Here is a 6,251-nt window from a genome sequence, read left to right on the forward strand (position 1 = left end):
ACTTTTATGGATGTGAATCATTGACCAATGTTACAATATTGGCCAATGTTAAATCCATAGGTGATTCTTCGTTTCACAGTTGTAACAAATTACAATTTCTTCAAATTCCGGATTCGTGCGAAGTTTTGAATGGTAGATGCTTTTATAGCTGTGATAGATTATCTAATCTTAATTTTCCTAAAAATCTTGCAGAATTAAGATTTAGTGCTTTTTGTTTCACTAATTTATCACATATATCTTTGGAGAAAAATGTAAAATTAATTGAAAGCAATGCGTTTGGATCCATTTTAAATTTGAAATCAATCAAAATCGGCAATGCTGATAATTTATTCATTGATGAAAACGCTTTTCAAGATAGTTTGTATTTAGAAAAAATTGAAATTGAAAATGTATTTTCTTTGAATATTATAAGTAGAAATATTTTAACAGAAATAAAATTCATAGTTCCTGTATTTAAAATGAAAAATTGGATATCAATTCCCTGCTCAATTATAAATGCTACATTTAATCCAAATATGATGTTTATTCCATCTTACTTATATTATCAAAATAGTAATATTACTGAAATTGCTGATAATGAAGTTATTTTTGAAAATTCTTCAAGATTTTCACTCCAACAAAATTATGAAACAATAGAAGAATATGCATTTTATCAATGTATTAACTTGTATAGTGTGAAATTCCCGAATTCATTGAAAATCATAAAAAACAATGCATTTTATGGATGTACATCCCTCAAAGAAGTTTCTTTCCCACAGAATTTTGAAGTGCTAGAACATGATTCATTCTCTGGAATTCCCTCATTATCATTCTTGAATTTATCAAACACGATGAAATTTATTGGAAGAATTGATACATTTCGAGATAATTTAATTGATTTTTCAACAACCGATGAATATGATGGAAACCTGAGACCAATGATGTTTTCTGATTCTCAACAAGAACAATACTCTTTCGATGGAAATGTTAAAGAGATTCCATTCTTCTCATTTATTAATTCAAGCATTAAAAACGTAATTCTCAATGATAAAATCGAAATTATTCATCATATTGTTTTGCATATAGCAAGTTAGAGAGAATTAATTTGATAAAAGTCAAGAACATATCATGTTGTGCATTCACTTGTTGTTCAGAATTGAGAGAAGTTATTTTCTCAAACAATATTGAATATATCGAAAGTTATTCATTTTATGAATGTCCAAATCTTCAGATTATTATTGATTCATCCACCGGAATTATCACTGTTGGAGAATATGCATTCTATTCATGCACCAATCTCAATTATAGTGATATTGTGCAACATATGGAATTTGTTCCATTATATTGTTTTTCTAAATGCCAAGGAACTGAAAACTTAATAATACCATCAATATGCAAAATTATTCATCAAAGAGCATTTTCAGAATCAGGTTTATTGACATTAGAAGCAATGGGGGTAATTGAGTTTGGAGTTCTCTCATTTGAAAAAAGTGATTTATTAAGAACAGCAATTTTGTACGGAAATATTAAAAGAATTGGAGGTGGTGCATTCTATTATTGCAGAAACTTGAGAACTTTTATTGTTCATGGCACTGTTTCATATTTTGAAGATTATTGTTTGTTTGACACCTATTCTTTATCAAGTCTTCAAATCCCGGCAGATTCATATATTTCTGAGAATGCCTTAAGTGATAATTATTTAACATTTCTAGAACTTGGAAAAAATTGCACGATCTACAATTTTCCAAGAAATATACACTTTTTATCAATATATGATAGAATTAACATAATTGACATGACATATACTCAATATGTTTCATTTTATTTATACTATCAGGGAAAAACGAATTATTTAGATCCATCAATTTATCAGATATTAAAGATTGAAGATTCTCAAACTATATATGTTTTGTGCAACTATGAAAATAACTATTTCTTCAATAAGAATGTAACAAGAATAAAATATTCTAAATTCCAAGAAATAGCAAAGCATGATGATCGGTCTTCAGACCCTTTTTCAGAGGTAAAAAATCAATGCGATTCACATAAGACTTTTGTAAATCATTATCAACAGAGGCTATTTTCATCAACAAAATGTTCATTATTATCACTTTCGCCAGCTCTTTTTAGAGTAAAAACTTAAATTTTATGCAACAGTTGTTTATTGAATCTAAAACTAATTAGTTTTTTTTAACTGAATATATTAACTTTTGAATCAATTAGTGGCAGATGCGTTCTTAAAGCTCATCCGATTTCACATTAGAGTATAAGTACCAAATGCTATAATATATTCCATCCACAACTTTAAATTAAAGCGAAAATGAAACTCCTAATTCTCCATCGATCATAATTGAGAAGATATATGCATGATGACTAAAACATTTTAGTGATCATTGGAATGTTTTGAGAACAACTCATAGAATTGTCTCAAATTATAAAAATCGGAAATAAGTGATTATTCATTATTAGTATAATGTGCATTCCATAGATTTACGACTTTATGTATGATTTGAATTTCAATCAAAATCATACATAAAGTTGGGAACTTTATAGAGTTGCTCACAAGATGTAGTTGTCATTATTCGGATTGTGAAGTGTTGGTAAACCTTTTGAATCCAAGTTCAAAAAAATAGCAATTAATATGCCATTTTGTTGGAGGATTAATTATTTCAATGGATCCACGAAATCATGGCAATTTAACATTCTAAATCTGTAAATAAACATTTATGATTGATATAATTTTTAACATCGCTTTTTAAATTCAATTGAATTTCTTTTACTTTCCAAAAACATTAAGAAAAGACTTAAATATTCATGAAATATATAGTACTTATATCATTAAAAATTATTATGTAAAAATTAAATACCAAAAAAAGTTTTATTCAGCATTAAGTTTCACATCCACGGCTCCACCGATAGGCAATGGTCCACCATATTGGTTCCATAATTTGTCAGCGGTTTCCTTAACTTCTTGTAAAGGTGATAAATCGAATTGGAATTCTTCAGCTTTCTTGAATAAAATGCGAATGACTTCGAGCTGGAATGGGATTATTTTTTAAAGCTATTTATTTTTTGAACTTTTATTCAATCTTTGTCGCAGAAGAATTGCATGTAAATAAAACATTTTTAATCAATAGTCAATTTTATTTTTTTCATATTCAAATGGACTGGCGTGTTAACATATTAAACATTTTTTTGCTAATTTGTCGTCAAAATTAGCGTAAAGCAAAATGATTTCATACTTGGTTTTATGCATAGATAAGCATTATATTCCCACGCATTATATCGTAAATTTGAGTTTACCTTCGCTTTTAAGATTCACTTGAATTGATTTTATATAAAATAGTTATATATTAGAAAATAATATTGAGTTTATGTGATATTATTTTTCAAAGATTTCAATTCTATATCCTTATGAAAGTACTCTCAAACATAAAACTTTTTCCTAATATAATTAAATTCAAAAAAAAAAAAAAAAAAAAAAAAACAGTAGTGGGGCTTCAGGACTTCGTGCATTCTAGCCATAGAAATTTTTGTTAGATTAAATTAAAATTTTTATTCCTGAAATGTTTGCTTTAATGTTTTTTTATGAGATGGAATGAACTGGAATTCGTCTGAGTCTTCGCTTGTTTCTCTCTTTCTTCTTCTTTCGTCCGAATTTGTTTCATCTTCACAATAACCAGATAAGAAGATGTTATTTTGTTTGTTCTGGTTTTTGAGAAGCATTTTGGCTTTGCCAGTAAAACGAACTTCAAAGATTTTAGATAGAATTTGTCTGCTTGAGTGAGTTTGAAATTGCTAACTGTAAGTGGCATTTGCAACTCGGTTTGCTTGAACAATATTATTGAAAATCTTCTTCTCCATTCTGGTATCCGTTCAGGAATATCTAAAGCGGCTGTTGTGATAATTGCATATTGTTTTCGTAATGCAATTTTGGATATATTTCGAATGGCATGTTGCAGCTAACACCAGCTGGAGGCAACATGGAAAGATTCCATGAGAAAGAACGTGTGTTTTCATCTTCTTCAATGTTAGTTAAAGGATAAGGGCGGAAAGGTCTTGGTGTTTCATATAGCTGTCTCTTAAGTTTGGTTCACAGCAAGAATGAATTCGTCAATTGCTTGAAGAGATATCATAGTTGGAAACATAGGCAAATTCGACAAGAAAAAGTCACCATTACTGTCGGTTTTGACTTTGTTTTCTAATGTTTCCGACTGGTTTTAATATATACTTTTGAAATTCTTCCATAGTCATTGTTGTCTGTTAAGGAACAAATTGTTTTGGATAATCTTGCAATGAGTCTGTTCTATATCTTGCTTCTGTTGTTGAGATTGAGAAGACACCTTCTGGTTCATGTAGGAGTGTTAGTTTTGGTTTGAATTTGAGCCTTTCAATTTGTGTACTGATTGGAGTCTGATTGGACTGAAACAACTTGAGCTTCTGTAGTTTGTTCGACTTCGGCGTTTCTTTTGGATGAATTTGCAGCTCAATTTGTGCTCTGATTGGAGTCTAGATTTGGACTTGAAACAACTTGAGCTTCTGTAGTTTGTTCGAACATTCGGCATTTTCTTTTTGTTGATTTGAGCTTCAATTTGTGTCTGATTGGGGTTCTGATTGGACGAAACCTGTTAACCTCTTTGACATTACTATGTTAAATTATGACGATATTAAGTTTTGACCTTTAAAGAGCTTTTGTAAAGAATTGTTCAGTCATGCTAACTACTGTGTCTTCCACTTTAGATAAAAATGCAATGTTTATTTCGACTACTCATAGAAAAGTTTAAAATAAACCGTTTTCGTCAACGGAGACCCCCTCTATTTTTTTTATTTTATTTAATAGTTACCGTTTGGCAAACCGTTCCAAATTCTCAAATATTGACATGAACTATAAACGTTTTTTTGTTTTCTATTTATCTTTTTTGTCCCAACGGTTAAAACTTTTTACACAACGGTTTTTGAGAGTCGTACGCCGTTGACTTTTTGTCAGAGCACTCAAATAGTATAACTTTGTCCGGACAAAGTAAGGGTCTATCGTCGCTACAGGAAAGTTTTACGGGCGTTCAAGGAAGTATTTACTTTGGAGAAGCCTATTTCCCTTTAATAGAATGAGATAGGACGGTTATTTTACAAAACCGAAACATTTGACGAGTTAGTTTTTGTGTTGAACAAGTATATTAGAACATTGCTCAAACGCTTTTAACTTATTAAAATGCCAGCGTTAAGGCCTACGTAAGAACTAATAACGTAAGAAGGAAGCATTTCATCCAATAGTAAAACTGACACCACAACAAACAGTTGCAACAACAAATGTTTGAATGACCCCACTATGTTGCAACAAATGTCAAGCAATCCTATGCTTTAACCCGGAGTTGTTGGTGACGAAGTGGAGGTTAAGAGCGCACTTTTTTAGCGAATAAATAGCAGGCTATGGTGGAGCTCAGACGGAACAAGCTATAACCTCAAAGTCAATGAATTTGAGTTCACTCAAAAATCAAATATTCAGATGTCAAAAAGTCAACATAGGACATACAGAAGCAAATAAGTGAAAACGAAAGAAACTAGAATATGGACAGACACACAAAAAGAAACTCAATGAGTTAAACGTAGAGACAAAAGAAGAAAGAGAGGAACAACTGAAAAGAACAAGTACAGAGGGAATATTGGCGAAAAAAAGTGTCAGAAAAAGCAGAAGTAGCAAAAAATGGAACAAGATGTTGATTAAAATTTGAAAACATACTACTCAATATAAAGTACTGAAAGAGAAGAAATAAAACAAAAAGCTCTGAAGACATATTAGATAGCGATGAGATATAAAAAAGAAGTTGAAGCACATTGTAAGGCAGAAAAACTTTATACAAGTTTGCAAAAACCCAGAACCAGTTTACAGTATTAAAACTAGCACAAGAAGTAAAGAATAACGACGCAGCATGCACAAAGGCAATGAAAAGCGCAGAATATATAAAAGCTAACATGACTGGTTAGATGCCAAGACCAACCTAAGCAGGGGCCCAGGCTTATAGGGATCATACAGGACAAAAATTTACAAGCGGATGAGGCCAGTTCAATGAAGCCTTTAACAAATTGCTGACTTTAAGAACGCCTTCGAAGCTCTTTCATAGTAAGGTGAACAATTTGAAGCGACTTCTCATCTGGAAAGGAAACTGAAGTTGAAGGTTTCGACAAAGAGTTTAAAAAGAGTGCACAAATATGACGAAATAACAGATGCAGCAAACCGAGACAGGCAGTTCAAGTGCCTATGACGCGTCATAGAT

At 30.9% G+C, this 6,251-nt stretch overlaps 1 annotated feature.

Moving 5' to 3' along the window:
• Nucleotides 1-3,441: 3,441 nt before the first annotated feature.
• Nucleotides 3,442-6,251: part of a mobile genetic element that runs on past the window's edge.

This window comes from Trichomonas vaginalis, chromosome V, assembly GCF_026262505.1.
Source record: "Trichomonas vaginalis G3 chromosome V, whole genome shotgun sequence".
NCBI classification, from domain to species: Eukaryota; Parabasalia; order Trichomonadida; family Trichomonadidae; genus Trichomonas; species Trichomonas vaginalis.